The sequence below is a fragment of the Anser cygnoides genome, chromosome 20 (genome assembly GCF_040182565.1).
Source record: "Anser cygnoides isolate HZ-2024a breed goose chromosome 20, Taihu_goose_T2T_genome, whole genome shotgun sequence".
Taxonomy (NCBI): domain Eukaryota; kingdom Metazoa; phylum Chordata; class Aves; order Anseriformes; family Anatidae; genus Anser; species Anser cygnoides.
Genome location: NC_089892.1, coordinates 10,838,160 through 10,864,154, shown reverse-complemented (window position 1 = coordinate 10,864,154; position 25,995 = coordinate 10,838,160). Strand labels below are relative to the sequence as shown.

The window sequence follows — 25,995 nt, the reverse complement described above, 5'->3', positions numbered from 1 at the left end:
CCCACAGGTAGAGCATCCTGGAGGAGCTTCTTGGAGGAGCATCCTCAGCTTGTCAAGAGCCTGTATGAGCACCATCATCAAGCTGTGGGCCTGCCCTGTACCCAGGCACCAGGCCCAGCACTGGGGCAGAAATTGCTTTGGCCTGGGGTCTGTACCCTCCCTTCTATTTATGTTGCCCTGAGGGGAATCTCCCACCTGACGGCACTGACTACAAGTTTCTGTCTCATCCTCCAAAAGCCTCTCTTCATTGCCCTGGACAGGACTTCTGGGCACTACATCTCCCAAAACTGTGCGTGAAACAGCCAAAGTGTAGAGGTGACGGAGGCGCTGTGAAGACAGATATGTCCCTTACTTGGGATGTTTAGGGAAAAAAAATATATATAGCAGCTCTCAAGCACACCTACTCTTCCTCAAAACAATATGTCCTGCTATTTCTGTCCACAGCACAAACCCTGATGGCACGTGGAGACCAGAGCTCAGCTTTCTTTAGGTTGGTACCACTTAGGAAGTAAATCTGTGCAGAGCATCTGTGCTGACCATTGCAGAGCCTGTCTAATGCTGTGTATACTACTGTGCTGCACTGATCCAACATTCACTGGGGCCTTGGGCTTGTCCAAGCCAAGCAGGTGCCAACTGTGTGCTAAAAAGAAGCTACGTGGATGCTCTGCAAGCAGCAGTGTGGGTGACAGTGCTGAGCATTGCCTCTGTGCCTCTGTGCACAGTCCCCAGCTGCCCTGGGCCTGCCTACAGTTGTAGCATCAGCTCTTCCTTCCTGGCTCTTCCAGCATTGCCTTCTCACTGCAAATGTGCTTGTGCACCTCAGTGGTTGCCTGGTTTTTCCCAGGACTGTTATCATGTCTGCTCCTTGTCCTCTGGCTTCTCTCCAGGGCCACGTACAAATACAGGGCAAATGCTCTATAATTTTCCAGATCCTGCATGGAGGTATTTGAGCTGTGTTCTCTGCTCAGCCCTGCAAAGTCTCAGCGGGCTTGTGCCAACATCCCACAGAACCTTGCCACTTTCGTGCACTGTCATGTCACTGTGTCTCAGTACATGTTTCTCTGTAAAGGTCAGCAAAGGATCCTGAAGAAATTTCAGAGCCAGTGCTTTACCAAAAGTCAAAACCTATCTGCTGTGTTGCTATTCCCATGACTTTTGTCATTGTATGTAAATAAGTGGTTTATGTTTGCTAGTAGGATTTATTGCTGCTGTATTTTTCTCAGGGAGTGATCATTGTTGTATTGCCTCCCTAGTTCTCTTTTGGAAAAATGGTGAACACCTGCAGAAGTGATCTGGTTTGTGTGAATGTGGTCCTGAAGCCCAGGGACAAGGACAGGACAGGATACCACACTTCTGCAGTCACAGATCACAGCAGTGTTCCTGTCAGTCTGGCACAACTCCACCTGGGTCAGCAGTTCTGGGTGTAAGCCTGCTCAGCCAAAAGCTAAACTGGCTCCAAGTCCCTTGCAGGTGGCTGAATGAGGTGTTCAAGAGCCTAAATCCAGATGTCCTGGCCTGAAACATCCAAGGAGGATATTTCACTCCCTGCTCCTTCCCAGTGGAAGGGAGGATGAGATTGAAGAGGAAGCCAACCAAGGAACATGGAGATGAGCTCCTAGCATTTCAGCCACTCTTTCAAACTCAGGTTTGGGCTAATGCTCAGATCCAGCTGAACGTTGGCTGGCTTCTCAATGCAGAGCTGGGCGTTGGGTGCTGGGTCTTCCAGCCCCATGTAGATACCTCAGGTACCTTGGAACATGATCACCTCCATTTAAGCACACAAATGCCCCAGTGCTGCTCCATGCCCCGTACCAGCACATTCAGGAGCCTGAAGCTCCAAGCAAGTCACTGGGACAACCTCGTGACAGGCACTGGCTCACAGCCACATCACGCAGAAATAGGCTGAAATTTTGGCTCTGCTGCAAGCAATGGCAACATTCCCACCAGTTTTCATGGGGCCTTAATTCCCCCCAGCTCACAAGTGATGATCCCAGTGTTTTGGCCACAGCCACGTTGGCCCCACCATGGTGTGATGCCAAAGGGCAGCACTGGTGCCCGCAGGGACATCAGGCACGGGTCCCCAGCCTCTGCCCTCATGGGAGACCTGGGGCATGTCCAAAAGCCACGGCCATCCTGGCTGCCTGCTGTCCCTGCCAGCCCCATGAGAATCAGCCCCTGGCCCACCTCCGTCACCCTCAGTCCCCAGCGGCTGAAGTTGTGCTGTACCATATGAAAAAAAGCAAAAACTGACCCCAAAATCTCCTTCAACCCATTAGATGCTCTGGAAAGAAAACCAAAGGTGCATTTTTAACCCAGTTTATTTTCACCACCTGCACTTCTGGTGATCTCAGACTTGAGATGAACATGCCTAAAGGATGGGGCAAGGCTACACGCCATTGCACTGTACCCCCTCCTGCCTTGTACTTCTTATAAAATCCACCTGGAAAAATAATCCCGGAGGCTGTGCTGACAAATGACTAAGTCTTCCTGGTGCAGCAGTTTGCCCCTCCACTTTCCACGTGTGTGCTTTGGAAACCAAACAGAGAGAAACTCTTGGGGTGGCCAAAGAAAACACAGCCCTTTCTGGGCAAGTGCTCTGCTTATAAATAAACTGATGTATGGACAAATTACCAAGAAGCATAAATACAAACCCTGCCATCGGCCAGGCGTTTCCAGACTGCAGAGCCAACGAGGGGCTCTTTTGGCACTGTCAGATGTTATTGCTGCTGCTGGGTTGATTTACAGCAGCTCTTTGTGCATTGCTGGCTCCGGTGGGGGAGAGGCACTCACAGGAGACCGTCCTTCGCCATCCTTCATCCTCTGGATGTAAACCCAGCAGAGGAAACCCCAAATCTCCTCTTGTAGCCATTCTCTCTCTCTCTCTCTCTCTCTCTCTCTATATATATATATATATATATAAAATTACCATCATGATGTGATTTCTTCGCTTAACAGATGTTTATGAAGAATTTCTGAGGCTGTGAGGAGGAGCAGCCACAGTCTGCAAAACAGATCAGGACCAGGGCTACTTTCTGCCTCTCTGAGTGAGGGACAGGGATATTTTGGGAACTTTTAGCCTGGAAAGGCAGGAAGGGAGGAGTCAGGATGGAAACAGGGGGCCAGGTCTTCAGCAGACACAGAGCTCCAACAGAGGTAAGGGAGCCCTGCAGCGCTTCTCCCCAAAATCTGTGAGCAGAGGCATTACCCCTGGGAAGCCAATGCTGTGCCCTGGAGAGCGGGGTACCCGTGGTGCAGAGGGTCTGGATCAGGCCCCGTGGGATGGGGCTGTTTGTAGGAAGGATGTGTCTGGAACAAGAATCGCTGTGACCTTCTCCAGCTGGAATGTGGGAGATTTACGGAGTAAACGGTTTTCCAGCCATGCGTGAAAGCCTGAGAGCAACGTCTATACATTTCTGGGTAAAACAACAGGCAGGCAACTGGTCAGATCACAGCAGGGATTTCAGGGGTCCTCAGAGTCATCAGGGTAGAAAAACCTCTCAGAACAGTTTTTTTCCCGGGGGGGGGCGGGGGGGGGGGGGAGAATGTTTTGACTGACATTACCACAGGAAATGTCGCATTTAAATATATGTATATATATATAGTTTATATAGTTAATATTCTTGATTGATCGAGGGTCTGGATCACCTCTGGATCACCTACAAGGACAGGCTGAGAAAGTTGGGGTTGTTCAGCCTGGAGAAGAGAAGGCTCCGGGTTGACCTTATAGCGGCCTGCCAGTGCCTAAAGGGGGGTACAGGAAAGCTGGGGAGGGACTCTGTGTCAGGGGTACTGTGACAGGACAAGGGGTAGTGGCCTTAAACTAAATGAGGGTAGGTTTAGATTAAATATGAGGAAGAAATTCTTTACTCAGAGGGCAGTGAGGCCCTGGCCCAGGCTGCCCAGAGGAGCTGTGGGTGCCCCATCCCTGGCAGTGCCCAAGGCCAGGCTGGATGGGGCTGGGGGCAGCCTGGGCTGGTGGGAGGGGTCCCTGCCCATGGCAGGGGTTGGAACAGGATGGGCTTTAAGGTCCCTTCCAACCCAAACTATTCAGTGATTCTGTGATTGAAAATAAGTGTGTGTTGTTTTTTTTTTTATCCACTGAACATGGCTGCTGGTCGCTGCCCTAGAGACAGCACTCCTAATTCAAACCTAAGTGTTTGGGGTACACGAAAAAAAAAAGTTTCTAAATTTTTTATCAAAAACTTCTATTTATTATACTGAGCCAAAGGCCCAGATTAGATCAAAAAGCTAGAAATGTCCAATAGATGCATTTCCGTGACTCAGTGGCCCAGCAGACATCTGAGCTGCAGGACTACCCAACAGGACTACCCAAGCCTGAGCAGAACGGCAGCTGAAGCTCCTGCAGCGTTACACAGCACAGGTGGAAGAGGGGGTTCCAGGCAGGATTACACAGAGGGGGTTCCGTCGGTTCTTCATGCAGCGCATGACCAAAAGCAGTGTTAAACACTGCTTAGGCAGCTGGACCTGGCCAGGTGATGGTCTCGTGTACATGAGACTTATACTGTGACTGACTACAAGGGGGATTTTCAATCTGCATATTTAGGTCTTGAATGTAGTGTTGCATTTTCTGTGGGAATAGAGAAGAGATTGCACAAGGCTGAGTACAGACAGTGGTAGTAGACAAAAGACATTTTGCAGTATGAGCAAAGGAAATTTCTCAGATGCTCATTGTGCACTGTCAAGTGTAAAAGAGGGTCATAAAAACAGTTCTGGTGTAATTGTTAAGAAGAAAAGCTCTTCAAACTTCCTTTTGTTGCTAAGATATAGCAAAACATAAAAATAAGCAAATGATCGCTGCAGAAGACACAGATGTATACCACAGTGGTGCTCATAATCATTCACGGAGAAACTCAGTTGTGACAGCAAATTAAATACAGTTGTTTTCCATGGCTACAATGCTACTTTGTGGTAGGACAAAAGCTTCGTGTATTACCAATAATGTATTAGCTACTCTTTGGAGAAAATAATTCAAGACTTGGCTAAAATGTTCATACTTTTCTTTGTGGTTACTGAAGTCTTGAACCATGAGGATTTCAAAGCCTTTCAGATAGGTTAGCACCACTCAATTAAAAGGGTAATAATCTGCTGTCTGATTATCTTCAAGGATGAAACAGCACGAGGAATATTTGAAAATGTGAAAAGAATTTCAATCATAAGGTTTGAGTTCTGAGGATGAATCATCATTTGCCACCGAAATTTTGATTTTCAAAGTCACCACTTTATCCAGATTTTTTTTTTTAAAAAAGGCTGAATATTTGCTTCTCATTGCTCAACTCACATATGCAAAACATAGCAAAATATGGAGTGAATTCATTGTGTGTTCTTGAATGCTGAGTAATAAGTTTATGAGCTCCTTCCCCTATCAAAGGGCTTAAGAATTGCAGAGGGGTTGGGATCTCTCTCATATTAAATACAAGGAAATGTTGAGGCAGCCCCTCGTAAAATGGCCCTCTCTTCATACAAAAGTTATTCCAGCATGTTCCAGAGAAATAGCACAGCTGAAGTCTTTATATCCTTTAATACAATACAGATGGCCAGGGAGATGGAAAGTACTTTGTGCACGAGTGTTATGGGTTTGCAATGATAATTTTAAAATGCATAATAATACTTTTAAAATGAGACTACATCAATCCTTTCATGCCAAAATTTAAGACATGCATTCACTGAAGTGTAAATTACAGCCAAGGACTGACAACAAATTCCTTGGCTGTAAGCGATGGCCCCTCTGAAAGAAATGTAACAACAGAATAAGAGCAGAATAAGTAGCAAAGGGTTTTCTTTAGCTGTGTGCAGAAGCTTTCAAACAACTGGCTTCACAGTGATTTCAGCAAATGAAATTCACTTAACCTGATTCAGTCATCTTCCCCAAAACAAATGCTGACTTTTCTGGAAATCATAAACATCACCAAAGTGTTGAAATTTGAGAGCAGGTTTGTGGGACGCTTCTGTGTATCAGGAGTTAGTAAGCACGTGTATGAGCACTCTTGAATTAGAGAAGGGTCTAATTAGGAAACTGAAAATCTCATTTCTCTCTGTTCCAAAAAATGACAGGGATCTCATGCCATCACTATGGATGTCTCAGCGTGTGCCCTGTATAAGAAGGTCTGGACTGCAACAACTTGCTAAATATCAGTTCAGCTAGAGGAAACTTCTAAAGAACAAGTCTCATGAGGATCAGCTGAGGGAGCTTGGGTGTTTAGCTTGGAGTTAGAAGTCTCAGGACAGATCTTACTGTATTTTACAATAACCTTAAAGGAGGTTGTAGTGAGGTGGGGACCAGGCTCTTCACCCAAGCACCAGATGATAAGACAAGGAGAAATGGCCTCAAGTTGCACCAGGAGAGGTTTAGGTCAGATATTAGGGGAAAATTCTTTACTGAAAGGGTTGTGTGGCATTGGAATAGGCTTCCCAGGGAAGTGGCTGAGTGGCTGATCCCTGGAGGTCTTCAAGAAACATGTAGAAGTAGAACTTAGTAGCAAGGTTTAGTGGTAGACTTTAGTACTAGGTTAAAGGTTGGACTGTATGATCTTAGAGGTCTTCTCCAACCTGAATGATTCAGTGATTCTATGACAAGTCTTGAATTAACCTCATTTATCCATATAAAGTGTTTTGTGGATGAATTACAAAAAAAAAAAAAAAAAAATGAGTGGAAACCTCATTGTCATCCTTTCTATAAACAATAATAACCTCTTAAATAAGGCAGGGTTGGCAAGGCCATCTTCATCTTTTTGAGAAAAGATGCCTACACTCCCCAGAGACTCCCTCCAGATGCCTCCATTACAGAAAGCCATAACCTCCCAAAAGCTTTTTTGACCCCAACACCATTTTGCAGTGGGAGAAGTAACCCCAGTGGGATGAGGGGGACCCCAATGCCCTCCCCTTTTCCTGAGCAGCTGCCACCAGCAGGGACAGCTGGGGCATGCTGGCTGCATGAAATGGAGACCCCACCACAGAAATAAAAAAATAAAAATAATAAATAATAATAATAATAAAAAAAACACTCCAGCATTTGAGACAACCAAAAAGCTATGCTCCAATTTGCAAATTGTCCTGTTTGTGCTCCTGGGAGCTGCCGGCTTCAGGGCAAAGCTCTGGCAGTGCCATTGTGTGCAGCTAAATTTGCAGCTGCCGCCTGGTTTTGCTGCATCTGCGGTGAGCTTCCTGCACCAGGCGTTGCAGCTCGACGGAGGTGTCCCACTGTCTGGCTCATGTTTTGGGGCTGATGGGCACAAATCAGAAACAAAGGCTGCTAGGAAAGCTGGTGCGCAGGGCTCCGTGCTCCTGTGTTCTGGAGTCACGGTGGGTAATTTAATAACAGCCTAGGCTGGAAGGGAGCCAAGAGGCACAGTGAAGCGAGACAGTCTCCATTTGGCTTATTAACTTCTTTCTTCATCCCAATGAGTTTTTCCCAAGAAAAAATAAAAAATCCTCTCTCTTATGGACCAGCATGGGGTAAGCAGATTGGAGGGCAGGCCAAGACCCACATGTCATGTTTCCTTTTGCTCAGAGAAACCCAAGCACCAGTGCTGGGGCTCCTTGGCCTCGTGCCCACAAGCACCAGCTGACCCTTAAGCTCTCCATAGGGACGTGTAGCTCTGGCCTGTCTCCTGCCTGCCTTTGGGAAGGGGAAATCAAGTACTACCTAAATAAAGCAAATGCTAATGAGTTAAAAGGGCTTAAATGGATTGTTTTCCTTTGCTTTCTATTTTGGTGCTCTTTTCTTGGAGAAACCGAGGATGCAGCAGCCTGGAGGTCTCCATCTGAGCAGTCTGCCCCCAGGTACTCAGACCTCATCTCATTAAAAGGGACCTTGGGAAAAGAAATAATAACTGCAGCATTCTAGATGGAGGATGTATGGAATCATCTAGAACACGGTGAAATAAACTTTACTTAAATCACTTGCCCAAAATTTCTGTAAGTTAATTAGATACTGGGTATCCTCTGCTCAAAGATAAATTCCCACAATGCCAAGCAAAGCACTGATGTTCATGACATCAACCCATGGGCATGAGCTGTCTGGGGATCTCTGGTATGCCCTATCGGCAGCTATAACCTTTGTACAGGAGATGATGTTTAGTGGTTGTATTTTCTGGCTGTTTCTGGAAAGCGAATGGCATAATCCTCAACTCGGATATGACTGCTTCCAGCATAAACAAATCCAGGCCGGTTTTGGATTACAGATCTAGAGTCTGAAAGTATCATCATGCAGGATGTTTATTTGACTGTTTCCAACTTTTTTTATTTTTTTGATTTGTTTTCAGTATCTACATTCATCTGAAGCAGGACAATACAGTCTAATTCACCATTTTTTAAATACTTTTTTCAAGCTAAATGTCTGTCCCCTACTATTTCAGCATTTTTTGCTTCAGAAGTTGAGAAACAACCAACTTACTTAGAAATAACTAGTTTCCATTTAGGACATGACATTCTTCCAAGTTGTAATAAAGCCTAAGTATTCTATATACAGCAACCAGCACTGAGAGCATCTGTTATCTTTGGCACAGGTAGTCACACATTATAGCTGCTGTAACAATAGTCCACGTCCATCCTCAGGCTGGAAACATTTTCTTAAATGTGTTTACACATAGAGCATCTGACTTCAGTGTTTGGTTAGCTTCTCATCACTTAGGTGACGTTTCTCAGAGCGTGTAGGACAGTTGGATTCTATGAACTTGATTTCACATTGTACTGGCAGTTTCCCAGTGCTGTTGTGGGATTGCTGGTTGTGACAGCATATTGTCCTCTGACAGCATAGACTCCCCTGAGGATACGCAGGGACAGACTCATCATTCTGACTGCAAACATATCGCGTGCAGATATCTCCATCTGAGCTACGCATCCAGGCTCCCCTTAAAAACAGTGGAGAGGAAACCAGCTCAATGCCATAAATTCAAGGTATAAGATGATGGAACAGAAACGATTGCAGGAGATATTTGGCTTCAGCTGGAGTCTGTCTGTGGGCAATGGGTAAGATCAGTCCCATTTTGCCAAGTGTGAGGGCTCAAAAGCCCACGTGTGCTTACAGCCATTGACGCTCTAGGTGTCCTTGCTCCAAGACTGGATGTTGCTGGACATAGCTGAGTCTGGTCTGGGGCAGGACATTGTAGGAAATGTATTGTGAGAAAAGAAGAGTACGTTTTCCATACAGACTGATTTACTTCTGGGTATTTTCACCTCCTGAGATACATGGGATATTGGAGTCCTTTCCTGGCCATGCTGCATAGGGCAGCCTGGGAATCCCCATGGCTGCTTCTCTGTGGAGGGCCTGAGGACTCATCTCCAGCCCCCAGAGAAACCCATTGCATGGTACACACGCCAGCAAATAGGTAAAGCATCTGCTAGGTGACTCATCACACTTAACAGATAGAGGCACTCAGTGCATTTTCCTTCTGGCCCCTTGTTGCCAGTGGCTTCTCTTGTTGATGGGATGAAATTTTCCAGGTGGGAACAGTTTAGATAAGCACACAGTCCTGGAAGGCACTTATGGCGGAGGTGAATCACTACTGCCACTTCACAACACCCAGCCCTGAAGACCAGTGCAGGCCATCAAGTGTACCATCAGCCACCCAGGGGAGGCCTCGGGAGAAGCACTTCAGCTCCCCTTGCTTTGCTCCGCTCCCAACTTGGGAGAAAACCCCCATACTACAGACCCCTAGCCAGAAGACCCTGGAAATCAGAGCTGAGAGCCATCTTTGAAATATGTAAGTGTTTTTTCCACCCTCCTCCCCCATGAAAAAAAGCAGCTTTCTCAAAATATCTACTACAAACCTCTATGTCTGCTCAGATCTGCTTTCACTAACAAACCTACAGGGAGCGAAGCACCAGAATAGGGAACAAGTTAATTCAGTGCGTGCCCTCCTCAGCCCAGCATTACGGCAGCGGATAAGTGTATTTTTGTCCTCTTCCTCTGAGATATTTTTAGCCGCTCAAGTGACTTGTGGCAGTTCCCTGAGGCCAGAGTGATTCATATAGTTTGGAAGAAGGGCTGCAGAGACAGAGCTGGATCTCTCTTTGGGAAGGGAGAGTCATCCCAATAAAATCAAGAGCTAGTTTCAAAGGCATACAGACTTTGAAAAATGGAGCGATATTTCCAGAATGAGTTTTTTTGGCTCTGGCTAAACTGGAGCTGTTGAATTTTCTGATTATTATATCATGGGGGGAGGGATTTACTTTTTCTGATGTTGGTGAAAGCGAGTGATTAATATCCCAGGCTGAGCACAGGCAGTGTGCAGTGCAAGACTGCACCGTGGAAACACCCCCTCTCCCCAGTCATAAGCATCTTTTAACCTTCATATGTCATTTTTGTCCTGCCTCCCTCCCCTGCAGTCCATCCATACAGATCAATACTCCTCCTCCAGACCTGTGACATGTCAGTGCCTATATAGGGCTTGCAGAGGCTTTTTCAGGCTCTCCTTTGCAGCAAGTGGACTTTTCTAATATTTGTGAAGTTCAGATATCAAAGGGAGGTGGAGAACAGAACAGCTCTCCTGCTCCTCCAAATCTGTTTTCCCCTTTCCACAGGCACCCCCTAAGATCCTGTTCAAGAACTGCTTCCCTCTAGACTGATGAAAACCAAAGCAAGGAATTTCACATTAATCCATGGGAGATGAGATGAGGTTGGTTCAGAAGAGAAGTCCTTCCTCTAGTCCTTCTTATTCCTGTACTTGGGAATGGGTAACTCCCCAGATGGACATAGGCCTCCCATTGAGCCCCAGTGAGGTGAGCTGAGTGTGGGCTGGAAGAGTATTTTGATGTTTTTCTGCTACCTGGAAGAACATTAGGAGGGAAGGTTGTCTGCCCAGCGTGTCACGGGAAGGGCAGTAGATAGCAAGCCTGTCCAACAGCTCATTGCAAGAGAGGGCAACTAATGGGACCACAGTGAAGAAAAGAAAAGATCAGAGAGGGGAGCAGCAGCACAGGAAACAACCAGAACAAACTACCTTCAGCATCAGGAGTGCAGCTGATGACTGCTGCGAGATCTGAGGGCTGTGGGAAGAAGGCCTCCTGGCAGGAAGCATCTACAGAAGGTGGATAAGATCTTGAAGCCAAAAGGAGGATGAGAAAGCAAGGAAAGGAGACCCTTGGCCAGTGTTTGCTGTTTGGCGTAAGGGTCTGAAAGTTTTGTCTTTGGGATGCTCCTTGGGGCTGAAGCAGAAGCCCAGCTTCCAGCCTCAGTTCTCAGTTTCCTTGATCATGTGGATTCTTCTGGACTCCAAACCTCCCTCAGCAGCAGTGCTTTGTGGCCAGATAATTCCTGGCTGCTCTTGTATGTACATTGTTAGAGACTGTAAGTGACCCAGCTACACAGGGCAGTTCTTGATCAATGGGTCCTTCACGAGGTATTTTTGCGATGGACAGGAGCCAGCGAGATCATGTGCCCAGAAGTCGATTATCATCTTTTGCCGTCACAGGCTGGGACACGACAGTCAGGCTCCAGAAGTTATTTACAGCAAACCAGCCAAGCCCTTTGGCAAAGCAGCTGGTGAACTCCACCACCAAAGACTGAGTCCGGGATCTTTCTCCCCATGACCAGCACTGTAACAAAAAGAGCTTCTTCGAGTCTCATCTTGCCTGGGAATCAGCATGAGCCCACCCTTGCTGTGCAGAGAAGAGGCAGGTCTAAGGTGTCCACACTCGCTTGGTCTGCTCCTGCTGCCAGCCCACACCACTGACTGCTCGTCTCAGCCACGAAAGGCAGGGTGGGATGACGATAATGTGGGAAGATTGTCCTGACTTCTGCAGCCAGAAGAAAAGGCTGGTACCTGACAAATTTAGCTGTCACCAAGGAAGGGCAGGCACTTGCTCTGTGTCTTTACTGCAAAGGTTTCTCCTCCACAGATCAGGAACACATGGAAAAAAATAATCTGTTTTTCAGGTTTTACCCCAGAATAGCAATGAGCAGTGAAAGGTGACCATGAACTAAGACAATATTGATCAAACCCTGGGGACGTGCCAAGCTCTGCAGAGGAGGCACATGGTGCTTAGCCACGTGTTATTAGGCACACAAACGTCTTCCAAGTGCAGCTGAGCCAGGACTAGAGAGTGAACCAGGCTGAGACCCTCCCCGAGGCCCAGGAGGAGCCACAAAGCAGGAAATGGAGCACATGGGAAAATTCAGCATAAAACCTCGCCACAGAGCTGTTCTGGGAGCGAGTTTCCCACTGGAGAGTGTGGTCACACTGGAACCAAAACTTTTCATAAGAGCAGGCCAAAATGAAATGTCTGATTTCTAATTTCATGCTTCTGCCAGGGCAGTTTCATTTGTAGTTTACAGGCTGTGCATTTCATTGATTTAAATTAATGGTTTAATAATAATGTCCTAATTCAAAAGTAATGCAGCATATTAAATTTGATGCTCTGGACAGATGCTAAACAGTCTTGTGATTATATTAATGTTTATATTCTGACGTTAACAGAAAGAAACACCTCAGTGTTACAGAGTGGAAATCTGTTATCTGTTCTGGGGCGAATGCCGACATTTTGGGTTTTCCTTCAGATTTAGAACTTCACTCCGTCTTTGACTTATTCACATTTTCTGCTGTACAGAAGAGAGTAACTGAGGTTGGAAGGGATCTCTGCAGGTCTCTAGTCCACCTCCCTGCTCCAAGCAGGGCTGTATCCAAAGATGGATGAAGAAAATCCACAAAGATGGGATTTCCACATCTGCAGGACACTCTTCCAACCTCCTCCCTATTCCCTGTGGCAGCTTGTGCAAGAGATCTACAGAGAGCAAGCAAAGGGCACATTCAAGCAGCAGAGATCTGCTGGGAATGAGAGGAAGAGCTCATTTCCTGAAACATCAGTGTCTTGTGCCAGCCTGGATGCTGCAGGAACATTCCCATGGGATGGCATGTATGGCATAGAAGCTGTAGGACGCTGACATCCCTTGGAGATGGTTGGAGCAAGGTGGGATATCCATAGCATCCAAAAGTGTTGGACACATCTGCCCAGGAGGTTGAATTGCTTCTTAATTGTCCTAATAAAGCAACTGAAAACATCTCTTTGCCTTCCCCCACTCACAGGTGGTCTCAGCCCCAGGAAGTCTCTGCACACAGATGGGATCCTGCACACTTCTCCAGGGTGCAGTGGGCAGAATTTCATGGTGATTTTTGGTGCTTATAGACCACTGAGATTTATGAAGCTGTAATTACCATCAAGTGCCATCCAAGTATTGATGGTATTTTTGAAGCCTGCTGCAGGAGGCATGAGAGCACTGTGAGCCAGGGCTATTACTCCAGGCCATCATCTACAATCCGAAGGATTCAGGTGTCCAGTCTTGAAGAATTTCTCTCTTCTGGTTTAAACAGGGCTAATCAGGTTCATCATCTATGCAGTTTCAGGGACAAGCTAATTAAAACAAAATGCACTGGCATGCACTCTTGCCCACAAGATTCCTCTAGATAAAACAATGTGCAACGTGCCTGGGTTTAATGCTTCAGGCTGAAAGACACAAAACAAGTCATCACGTTGCTACAGGTAGGCAATGCACAGCATCAGAAAAATTGGCAGTTTAGATGCATTTTGAAGGGAAAATAGCTAACTTTTATTTGTGCTCCTCATGCTCTTGCAGAAAGATGCAGTGAAGAAAGATTTCTTACATTTATTTTCATTCATTGTGCCATGATTTTCCCTCCTTTTCTGATTGTTGTTTCTAAAGAGAAAATGGGTTAAAATCAAAATCATATCTTGGCTTAAAAAGAAACAATGAGACGGGGGACACTCCCGTCTACTGTCTACTCCCCAGCTTGGAGCCAAGCAGCTTTTCCGAACATCGTGATTTATGTAAGGCAACAAGAAGCCCAAACCACAAACCAGTCTCCTGGAATAAATTGCGAAGAGGATGAAGAGTAAGAGTCATTTGGAGGAAGAGCAAGATGGGCTGCCAGCACTCGGAAAAGGCAGAAGATAGCAAAAATGGACCCAGAAATGCCATGGGCTGCCCACAACGGGTTGAGCACCCATCAGGGTGGTGGCCTCAGAGCTGCTGGCAGGGCAGGGGGACCGTCCCCTCCTCTGGAAGACAGGCCAAGGCTGATCACAAACACCATTCAAGGGCATCGTGTCAAGATTTGGAGCAAACACTGCTTGGCACAGTCCACAATCACAGCTAGTGTGCTTGCATCTAGGGCTGGCAAGATCTGGTTGAAAATCAACCTTTATTTTTGGCTGATGTTTATCGACAGTTATCATTTCTGGTCAGGTTCAGCTTCTTCCTGCTTTTCCAAGCTCCCAGACCTCAGATCCACCCCTTTGCCTCTGCTCCAGAGACTTATGGGATCGTTTGGGTCCATTTCACACCCCTTTTCTCTCTCCAAATCCCTCTTTCTCCTTTATCTCAGCCCCTAGATTTCAGTGAAGGAAAGAGGCTGAAACTTGAAACAGTGGAAAAGAGGTAGAAATTTCACTGATGAAGTCCACAGCGTGAGATGTGCCCAGGGAAGCAGAGCAGCATAAAATCTACATTTATTTTTTAGAAGTAAATGCTGCCAGCAGTCTGAGACATCATCTTCCTAAATACAGTACAAAGTATTGTTTGCATCCTCATGCATGCCCTACCTTTGCTCTTGCACCAAGCTCTGAGTTTAGAAAGCAGCAAACATCTCGCTCCCACCCTGAGTCTGCAGTGTGTTAGCAGAACCACCACGGCCAGCCCTGCATCCTACTCTCCGGAATAAGAGATGCTCATCTCTGAGGCACTTGTCTTCTCCTCCACAGCCCAATAATTTTGAAGAAATAACACCTGTAAAGAGCAGGGGTTGAATTTGTAGTCCTGGTGTGTCAATGTCCTTTCCTTTCCACTGTAATGTAATTTATTGCTTTATATTATTGTTTTATATTGAATTATTATTATCGCCACTATAATGTTTATATTATGAAAGCTAAGTAGTTTAGGTGTTTATTATCTCAGCATTATCAGTAGTTTTTAGGCATGTTCTGGACCATTCATCAGGAAAAAAAATGGTAGAAGTGCCTATCTTGCTTGTGTAGAAAGCAGTCAGGGGCTATGTAAGAGGGGAATCATGATTTGCAATGATATAATGTTTAGGAAAAACGACATACTACTGTTGAAATACATAAATGTTTAGAATTTGTTTATCAAATAAACCGTGGAATTATAGTTGTTTGCTTTTAAAAGAAATAGAAAAGATTCCCACATCAAAAAAAAGTAATAATTCAGAATCATGGTAGGAAATACGCTGTGGATCATTAGTTAGCATCATGAAAAGCAGTGTAATTATATAAGAATTACAAGTAGTTTTGCTGAGAGAGATTGATTACTTACTTGCACCGAGAGGAAATGATTTCATAATTCCTCCTCTGGATGTTTCCCAGATTTTAAGGCATTATGGTTTTCATTTAGTTTTAATTGGCAGAGGAGCGGTAAGTGAGCAAAGATGTACGAAAGGGGCTTTCTCCACGCGTTAGCGGTCCTGTGCTTGGAAAGTCAGCTCCAGGCACCGCCGAGAGCACCGCACAGCTCTGAGCACACAGGGCTGAGCAACATCCTGGCAAGGCAGGCAGCTTGCTACGGCAGCCCCAAACCCGGGATTACTCACATATCACCACTGGTGCCTTACAATATGCATCATTCAAGTTCTTTTCGGGGGTATTTTATTTTTTTTTAATGGGAATTGAAGTATCCAGTGGAATCCTTGGCATTCATGTCTAAGTAATTTATGCCTCCATCTTTATGTGGAGAAAAAGGCACTGATGGGAGCACAAGTTGTGACATTGGAGCGTCAGCTTGATCCCTCATCAGAGATGCTGTTTCCAGTTTCGTGATGGCAGAGGAAGATTTGCCCTCATGATACATGGGATGCAGGAAGAAAACATGAAATTGCAGAATTATATTGCTGCTAAAATGGTCTCCTTGATTATAAAATAAAGGATTGGGGTAAGGTACTGGGAAGTCTGCAGCTTCACAAACACGCTGGAGTGGTACAAGATGCCTAAAACTGGGATCCTTACAGGAACTGGCTGCTTTGGCATCACGTCCCATGCTCCTGGGATGCCTCGCCAGTCCCCCCATTCCCTATGGGACAACACCTTCAGAAGCAGGGTTTGGGAACTGGGCTAGATATTTGTCACCTCCTCCTGCCTGGGGCCTATATTCACCCAGCCCTGTGGCCACTGGGACATCCACGGGCCGCATCGGTCACGCAGCATCACCTGTGCATTGCACAGGGTGCTCAGCTGGAACCAGTGACATGGAGCAAGTGGCTCCCTTCTCACTCCTGCACCTCTGAGCAGCCCCATGAAATGTGCCCAGCACCAGGCAGGATGAGGCCAAGCAGCAATAGGCTCCGTGCACCACTGCGGGGACCCATGGGGACAGCAGCAACAGCCTCAGCCCCACCGCCACCCACTTGTTGCTGCCACCCACATGCTTACACCTGAGCTGAAGGATTTCCAAAAGCCTTTCACAGAAGGAATCCAATATCCTGAGCAAGACCAAAATATCCATCTGCTCTGCTCAGCACCACAGTGCAGCTGATGCCCACCAAGAGCTCCCATGGAAGCAGGGTGGTTGCAAAGTGGAAGTCAGGCAGGGTACGTGCCTCTCTGCTCTGGCCTGCTGGGGCTGCAGGAGAGGCTCAGTCCCTGGTTTTTGCGTCTGCTGTGGCCAGAAAGATGCAATGACTCACAGTCTAGCAGCCAGCTGGGAAATTACCATCAACACAAGCCAGGGTTATGGTGTAAGCAAGCAAGCATCTATTATTCCCAAGAGTCAAATAGGAGCAACACATTCAGAAACGGTATAAAAGAGAGAGCAGAAATTAAAGGAAAACAGGCTTGGCTCTACCAAGATGAGCCAAAGGTTTCTTTCATTCTCCTCTGGGCTGCTGTGCACCAGCACGTGGCCAGGGCTCCTGTGCAGACTTTCTGCTTTCACGCTTGTGGATGCTGAGCAGGATTAAGATTGTTTGTTTGCCTTTATATAAAGTCCCTTTTCTGAGATGAGTGAATAAAGACTTAGGAAATGTCTTCCCACATCCCCTAGGGATAACTTGTTTCCTTGATTAATTAGGAGATGTTTCAAGCACTGCTCCCTGCCTTCAGGCATCCAGCTATGCTTCACTAGACACATCAACAAGCTGGCTGGAAACATCCCTCTCCACCTGAGTGACCATGTTCATGCTCCACTTCCAGCCTTTCCCCACCTTTCACACACAAAAATTGTAACTCAGCAACCACACTTCGTGCACTCCTGCTGATAGGACTAAACCTGAGAGCTCCTACAGTCCGGAGGTCAGCCCTGAAAGCACTCGCTCACTCTGGGGACCTGGGGTGACAGCTCTGACTCTTAGCCCCCCTCTGGCGGGTGCCATGGTGCTGGCACTTCATTATTTCAGGGCAATGGCATTTCACTGTGCATCCAGTTAGCCAGGACTGCAGGGCTCCCAGGGCCACCTCTTCCCCCAGTCCTGAGCAGGAGACGAATTAACCCTGTGGGAGCCCCTGAGACCAGCAGCGTAGCATTAAAGGCTCCAGCCTCCTTTCCAATCCAAAGATGACATCCATCACTGCCCGCCCCCCCCCCCCCCCCCCCCCCCGCAGTGAATTCCTCAGGCTCTGCACATGCTGAGGGAAGAAATATTTCCTCTTGTGTGTTTTAAATTTATTGCCCATTCATTCCAGGAGAGCCCTTCTGCTCCTGTCAGAAGCAGGATGGCGGGATGGACCAAGCCACCTCCAGACTCTGACCTGCCTCAATAACAACTTCTCCAGCTTTCCCTGTTGTCAAACAAAGGACACTGTATGGCAGCACCCACAGCCCAGCAACCTGGAGTGGGGGTCAAGTGCTTGGACTTGGGAACCAAGTTCTGTTTGAGACATGTTAGAGTACCTAAACAGCCATGACCCAGCCCGGGGCTCCTGCAGTCCTGATCTGAAGATGGAAGTCAGGTAGGACAAGCCAGGCCATCTCTGAAGGCACTAGATGCCAGCGTCCATGTGCACGAACCACAAGCTGAGCCCCAGCTATATGGCAGGAAGGGCAGAAACATAGACCCCGGCCTGGACACAGCTCCCCAGATGACCATTGCCAAGATCTGTACCTAATGTAGGCAGACCAGATGTAGAGTGATCATCAAGGAGCTGCTGAAGCCTCGCTATGCGGGAGCCCAGCCTCTGCAACCATTGATCCCTTCCAGCCTGTGGGCTGCAGGAGGAGCAGGCGATGTGGCATTCAGATCCCAGGGAAGACCCTGCCCTGTGAGGGCGGCCACCTCAGGCACAGGGAGCAGCGCCCGAGCCATTCGCCTTAACTGCGGGGTGGCTGATCTCCGGTGGCTCTATCGCCACCCCAGGTCTCACCCTGGACGTTTTCCTTTCTGCAGAAGCGGCCTCTCGCCAGGGCCTCCAAGGAAGGAGCGCGTTACTCTGCTCCCCCAAGGACAGAGCAGGGGTGGTTTTCCTATCCCGGCCTTACTTCCCACCTGTTATTTGCCATTTCGCGGCGCAGCTTCTTCCCCAGCCTGGTGTGAAGGTCAACTGGTGAGGTAGAAAGCAGCACAGAAACATCCACCAGGCAAAACAGCCTGGTGCAGGGGCACCTCCAGGCACAAATATCCCCGGCTGAGGGCAAAACATGGCAAAAGCAGGCTGCCCCTATCCTGATGGCCACAGATCACCTCACAACTGACAGAAGATAGCTTAGTACGGCCTATTCTGGCCATCAAACCAACCAGAAACCTCCAGGAAGGAGAATGGCCAAAATCAGAGCCCCAAGGGTGGGGATGAGCTGGGCTTCCCCCGGCTCACACCCAGCACCAGGTTCAGATCAGGGGACACTGGAGCTGGAACCTGGAGGAAAGACTGTCCCAGAGAAGCACCCCAACCTCTGAGGGGAAACATCTGCTCTTCTGGGGACAAGCAGCCACAAGGCAGGTGCTGTGGGGCTGTGGTCTCACGGACCCCTGGGCTCAGACCCCTTGCACCAAGGCAACATCACCAGCCACGTCCCTGAAAGCCATCAAGCCATTCATCATCCCTTCCAGAGAAAAGCAGACCAACAAACAAAAAACTCCCTTCCCTCCAGAGCTAACCTATCAACCCTGGGCCCAACAGGGATACTTCTGTGGATTTTACTGGTAGGGTCAGATCTGGGTTCAGCTGGAACTTGGACAACAGCGTGATGGTGCTGGGACCTGCTGAGCCAGTAGAGCACAATGACAGGATCTCTTTGTCTGCTGGAGCATTGCTGGAATCAAAGGATGTTTACCCAGCTTGTGGGGGATCACTTGATTGGAAAGTACATCCCCAGAGCTCCAGTCATGCTTGTCTGCCTGCCAGCTCTCCCCACCTCCTCCAGAGCCAGAGCCCTGACCACATCTAAGCCTCCCAGAATAGTGCAAGACTAAGCAGATTCATACAGATAACAGCTCAGGCAATACTTTAATTTTTTTTCTGCTCTTTTGTTCCTCCAGCCACTGTGGCGGACCCCAGCTTTCAGTGGAGATGTCATACAGACATCTCGTGGAAGGAAGTCACCACTGGAGGAGCAGTCACTCACCAAAACTGTTCATAGCAGGAGCAGGTTTACCAGCACACAGAAAATGTGGGGAGAAGTTGGATGGCACAGCTGGGAACTCATGAGAGGTGGTCTCATGCTGCCACGTGGCGTACCTGAGAATCCAGGGTCAACCTGTTCCTCCAGCAAAGAGGCCAAGTCTATGTTAAATCAACTTGACCACGAGCCCATACAGCCCAAACACCCACTGCTCCATTTCTGACTTGTAAATAAAAGCAAAACCTGCTTTTATCATCCTGTCAGTCTGCCTTTCTTGCTCCAAGGTGCATGCTTTCCCAGGAAAGTCATCTCTCCTGACACCACTGCTGAATGGAGGTTGCAAGGAAGGGGCTGGTTGCTGCAATGTGTTGTTACTGCTGCAGGAGATTTTACATACGTCCTTCTGACTGCAATGGTCTGCTGTCACAGCAATCAAAATGAATTGGAAAGCTCCACATGGCAGAGTAAATTGGGCTGTATATCAGACAAAAGGTTAATGCATCTATGAGAAGACCATGCTTTGCAATTTAATAGCCCCTTTCATCTGCAGAGTTCAGAGTACTTGAAAGTGTTTATAAATAAGCCTGCCACATCTCTCCAGAGGAGACTTAATTCTTTTTTAAGGTTGGCCAACTGCACGGGAGAGAGTTGAGAAACTCAGCAGAGATCTGAGTGTGATGCTGGGAGCAGAGACCCCATCTCCTGCTGCTCCGGCCCCTGTGGCAGAGCCAGTGCCCCATGTCACCTCATCGCCAGACTGGGGACTGACAAAAAGGGCATCTCCCAAGGACTTTCATGAGGACCACACAGCCTGGTTCCAGAAGGTATATTCCTCACCTTAAAGTACGTTTATGGGATTTATGGGATATCCGTATCTCATGTTTTCTGCATGCCCCTTTCCCAGTGAACCAGCCTCCCTCGTGGAGCAGCACAGAAAACAAAACCACAGGGTACCCAAAAGTCTCCAGACAACCAAGGCCAGCAAGCACAGAGACAAGGTGATTTTGCCTGCTCTGAGCATGGCTGCGGTCCTGTTTTCCAGGATGCTGCCTGATTCGACAGAAATGCCAGGAAATAATTTTTAGCTGCCCCAGTGTTTAAGGGCACAACAAGCGTGGGAGCTGCAGGGTCCCGCGGGAGGCAGCGGTGTGGGACGTCCTGTGCTGGGCCAGCCTTCTCCTGGACGTGTCCCTGTGCCACCCACAGCAGGCGCCCAGATGCCTTTGGCTGCTCTCACTGCAGAGAAAATCTCCCAAATCACGGCCCAGGGGCTGCAGAAGACACAGGTCCCTCCTGCCCTGCAGGACTCCAAAAGCAACCAGGGTGGGATGGTGCAGCCCCAGCTGGTAGAGGGGCTTGGGGAAGTGCCGGCTCTGTCCCCTAAGGACTTTGGGGTGTAGGTAGAAAGGAAGAAGAGAGAAACTGCTGCTTTTCCCACCCTTGGGACCAGCCAGGGATCAAACCAGGACATGCACATTGATTTGAAATCCCAAAAGCAAGCTGCAGAGACCTGACCTGACACCCTTCCACACCTCACACCAGCTGGTGGCCCAGGTCCCCAGCACGGTGTGCCATCACCAGAGGGCACCCCCAGCTCCTTTTGCCACTGCCCACACCACTGCTGTAGAGCTGTGCTCAAGGAAACATCAGCAGGAAAGGCTGCAGATTCCAGCTCCCTCACCCACACGTTGTGAGACCCTTGGTTTAGAGGGACTAAGAGAGCCCTGCCAGGCCCCACCAGTCAAGTCCAGGGTGCCCACACCCACCGCATGCAGCACTCAAGGGGCAGCAGAGAGGGGGTATGCCTTCTGCAGCCTCCAAAAAAACCCACCATCCCTCACCAGGCTTGGCTGTTGGGCCCTTCCTGCATTTCAGGTCCTTCTGCCTCCCACCACAGGTTGCTACAAGACATCCCAAGGGGCAAGCACCCAGATGTGGCCCCAGGTCTGGGCAGGGAGCGAGGTCTGGCCAAGCCAGGAAAGAGGCTCCAAAGGGCTCTCCAAACCTACAACCACCCCTGAAGGAAGCACGGGATGGCTGAGCCCCTCCAGAGGGGCTGGACATCTCCTCAAGGAAAAGACTAGGCAGTGGTGGGTGGGTGGGCTCCAACCCACCAGCGTCCACAGCTCTGCCCTCTCCCAGCTGGCCACAGAGGCAGCACCAGCGGATGGGAACAGACCCGGGGACAGCAACCGGTGGAGAGGAAACCACCTCCCGTCCCAGCAGCCTTTCCTGCCCTTCCCAGAATAGCTCTGTTGTTCTGCAGCCCCTTCTCTGCTTAGTCAACTGAGCTCCCATTAGCTCCTTTTCTGCAGCCTCGTTAGTGCAGGGGATAAATGGACCGATTGTTTCCCCTTTGCCTTGAATGAAGGGGTATTTTGTTTATTAAGAAGTTATGCTGTTAATAAGGATCTTCTCATAGCCAAAAATAACCAAGGCCACAATTGTTTCCTCCCTGCCTCCTTATCTGTGCTGGAGGACTCACAAGGAGAGCCGCGGCCAGAGCATATGCAGCTCCTTGCTAAAAATATGCCTTGGAGCAAGGAAAAAAAAATGAGACATCGCAAGAGTAGCAAAGGGCATTAGCAAAGTTCTCAGACATGCAGTATCAAAAGACCGTGTTTCAAGAACATCTCCAGATGTTTGCTAAGGATGTCAGGTCTAGGGTGGTGTGTCTATGGGGGAGAAGACCCTCTGCTCGGAAGGGCAGTCTCACACCCCACACCCGGCAGCACATTTTGGCTCCCCCAAGGACAGTCACTTCAGGTTTCCCATGCAGAGCCCTGCCTTCATCTGCCTCTGGGTGGGTCCTGGTGTTTTGGGGAATGCTCAGCTCTCCCCGCAGAGGTGGAGAACAGCCCAACCAAACCTAGCCGTGTGGCAGTAACAGCCTCCAGCCAAGCAGCCACCAGCTGCTCTGGTTCAGTTGGCCATCCCAGTGCACTCAGACAAAGCATCTGTGCCTCCCAAACAGCCCAAGTATCTTTTCTGCTGCTTGGATGCAGGATGGACCTTGGGAGACCAAACTGGCTGTGCAGGACACACGGCCACCCTCCTTGTAACCACCTTCTCCATCTGCCACAGTGCTCAGACCCTGGGGTCCTCACCACTCCCCAGAGAACCTCCGAGCATAAGGTCCAACATCTCCTAACCACAGGAGGGCCTTCAGCCCTCACAGTACCCGTGCAGGGAGCCAGCCCTGCTCCATACCTGGTGCTAGGGAGACCAAGGAACCAGGTCAGCATTAGGAGTGTCTAGGAAGGTCTCAGAGGTTCCCTTCAATACCTCTCCAGTTCAAGGAGATGCACACTACAACCGTGTGAACCTACAAACAGTGCCCGCTACAACTCTGGCCTCACATCAGCAACTCCTAACTCTCCCTCTTTCCCCAGCTGTTCCTTTACACTGTTTAGCTGCATGTAATTAAAGGTCATCACTTCACATGGCCAGAAGTCTCTGAATTGCTCCAAACCCTGTCGTGGTGGGCAGAGGTTGCCCCAGGTCACGGTGCTAGTGCTGCTCTGACCTGGCCAGACCCCAAGACTGAGGGGCGAACCCTTCACGGTGACCTGGGAGACCAAGGGTGAAACTTCCTTCCCCAGAACAGCTCCACCAGAGCATCCTGGCCCCTCTTCCGCAGGGACAGGCTCTCACCAAGCCTCCACATCCCACAGCCACCCATCATGGCCAGCTTCAGCCCCTCTGGGCAGCCCTGGCTCCAGGAACATCTCCCATGGGCATGCAGCTGGGGCTTTACTGCGGGAGCGTTGCACGGGCCAGGCTGGGGGAAACTCTGCATCGAAGTACACAGCAGCTTTGGAACCACCTTGTGTTCCTTTTCCAAGAGCCTGATTTTTGCTTTCTGGCCCAAGCACTGCTCATTTTTCTACAGCAATGAAGATAAATGGCGATAAATCTTCCACACTCATTTCACAGAGCCAAGAGTGATCTCAGCCCTGAAGCATTTTAGTATCCTGCAGTCTGTGCTACACCCTAAGGCCCTGATCCAGCAAACAGCGTACAGGGGTCCGTAGCCTCAAACACATAAGCACCTCCTTTAAGGAGGTGAGCAGCCCCTCTGAACTCAATGGTACCTCTGTGCTCAAGAGTTTTGCTGGATCAGCTCCTAAATAAGCAGCCTGCACGCACGAGAAAGCGCCGCCAGCACCAAAGCCCCATGCACCACCCCTGCAGGACCACTCGCGGGGACCCAGGTGTTCCCTCTGTGGCTGCCACCAGCAGCAGGGTGGGACCCAGCCTGCACAGCCTCCTGCGTGGAGGCCTGCTTGCTCAGCAGGTCAAGGCGCCTACCATCTCCTCACTTTCCCCTTTGGCAAACACATGAGGTATTTGGGATGAGTGTGACTGCCTGCCTTCTTCTAACAAGACCTCTTTCCCACCAAGCAGCCCATCCTCTGGGGATGCAAAGGCCCTTCTCAGCTCAATGAGCAGGTATGAGGGGTGGAAGCCACATTTTCCAGGCAGCAATAGGCCCAGCTGCTTGATAGTTTTCAACCACCAGTATTTTTCCAGCACCTTTCAATGCTACCACAGCACAGGAGGTGGTGCAAGACCCTGACGTGTCCTGCTCGTCCTGCCTGCCCTGGCCTCTCCCTTCTGCATCTGGTAGCAGGAGGAATTGTCCTGCCATACCCAGCCTAGAGATCTCCTGACACTCACCACATCTCGTCCTGATATCACAGCCATCGCAGTGCTCTGCGCGAGTCGTCTGCCCCATGAAACCCAACAGAAAGCACAGAGCAATCAGCTGGGCTGTGAAACAGAGCTGAATGCAACAAGGGCATCCTGAAGTTGCTCCAATTTAAGGAAATTGAGGCAGTTTGCTGGGCTGAGCCAAATCACACAGGGCCATCACACTGATACGGCACACTGAGCTGGAAGCAGGGTTATTGATCTGCAGCCGGTGGCAGGCAGCCAGCTCTGCTCAGATATAGCCTGGTTTCTCGCCCTGCTCAGGTGAGGAGGCTCGCTCCCCTGATGAGGATGCAAATGCTGGGTTTGGTCACAAAATGGTGGGGGAAGCACTGCTTCTCCGCAGTTTCCAAATTCTAATCAAACCTAAAGCCAGAAGATGATGCTCTTCACTGGAGATGGTACTCCAGACACGGAGGCATTTCTGCTGGCCAGGGTGGGCAACACAAACCCATCAGGTAGCGGTCCCTTCCCACCGCAGAGGGACAGCATATGCATCTCAGTCTGCAGCTTCAGGTCTCCTAATGCCCTTCCCCTCCTTGCTTCTCCTGGGTGAGCAGGATCTGCATGTTTCTTAACCCACAAGTGGGGGGTCTGTGCCCTGCCGTGAGGCGCAGGGTCTGCTGTGCCACAGCCTTGCTCCCCACCATTATTTCAGTCTGTTCAGCGTAAGCGCAGGGTGGTCCTTGCTAGATGACTTGACCTTGCATAGTACCCATGAAAAACGACTGTTTCTAACATCCTGGGGCAGGCTTTGTCAGGGCTCTTATCAGAAAATGAGGTTAGAAATTCCTGAGCTCCCAGAGCTGGTGCCAGGTCACAGCTCTTATCTCCAGCAGTCTCTGAGGAAGGAGGGAACATCCAGTGTGTTCAGGAGAAATGTAGAATTAAATGTCCTGGCTGGTTCCTGTGAATCCTTATAGGTTGGGATGGAGCCCAAAGACATTGAGGGATTTTTTTTTAAACTCCCCTGAGTTTCTGGTGTTAAAAATTCATAATCATTCCTTTCCAGTGGTTCTCTGGTTCCAGCTTACACACAGGCTCACATCACAGACAAGTACCTCTTTGAGATGCAGCTATTAGAATATTTCCACCCTCGCAAAGTATCTGAGGAATCTTCCTCTGAAAGTGGCTGCGGATAGCACGTCCGTTCCTCCCTCCGCACCCCCTGACGTACATCCCGCTTGCTGCCCATGCAGGTTGGCGTTGCTGAGGACTTTTTCTACCACCAGAAATGTTGCTCTTTGAAGGCCAGCAAAGGGAGACTGTGCCCCAGGGAACTGGCCTGGCCACACAGCACGTTTTTCTGGAGCAGCCCCAGAGATGGGACAGTGCAGGCAGGGCGTGCAGCTCAGCCCTCCTCCCGCTCAGTGTGCAGCATGGAGACAGCCATCCTGCAGGGATTTTTCTCCCCAGCCCAACAGGGGTTACACACCCCTGCTTGCTTTGCAAGCCAGGAACCAGCCCCATCTCCTGGGGTCATCCACGGAAGTTCTGAGGCAGCCCAGATCTGTGGGACCACTGGGGAGGTCTCCACTGGCACAGGACAGACAGTGCTTTACAGAGCCAGTCCCACCCTGGCATCCCCATCACGGGCAAGCCTCAGCAGCTCGTGGCATGTGTTTTAAATCGCTTCCACATTGTTGGGAACTGCAATGGCAAAGGAACGGGGCTGTCCCTGCCCTGCAGACACAGGACACACAGGCATGGGACCAATCTCTGCATGTGCACAGTGGCCTGTGCTGCTT

At 49.2% G+C, this 25,995-nt stretch overlaps 2 long non-coding RNA genes across 2 annotated transcripts; both read left to right on the top strand.

The window, feature by feature from the left end:
• Positions 1-2,963: 2,963 nt before the first annotated feature.
• Positions 2,964-22,975, top strand: LOC136786694 (uncharacterized). The gene is made up of 2 exons (XR_010826080.1): positions 2,964-3,153; positions 19,452-22,975. It is a non-coding gene; the product is annotated as an uncharacterized lncRNA (long non-coding RNA).
• Positions 5,347-15,139, top strand: LOC136786695 (uncharacterized). The gene is made up of 2 exons (XR_010826081.1): positions 5,347-9,722; positions 10,543-15,139. It is a non-coding gene; the product is annotated as an uncharacterized lncRNA (long non-coding RNA).
• Positions 22,976-25,995: the final 3,020 nt, after the last annotated feature.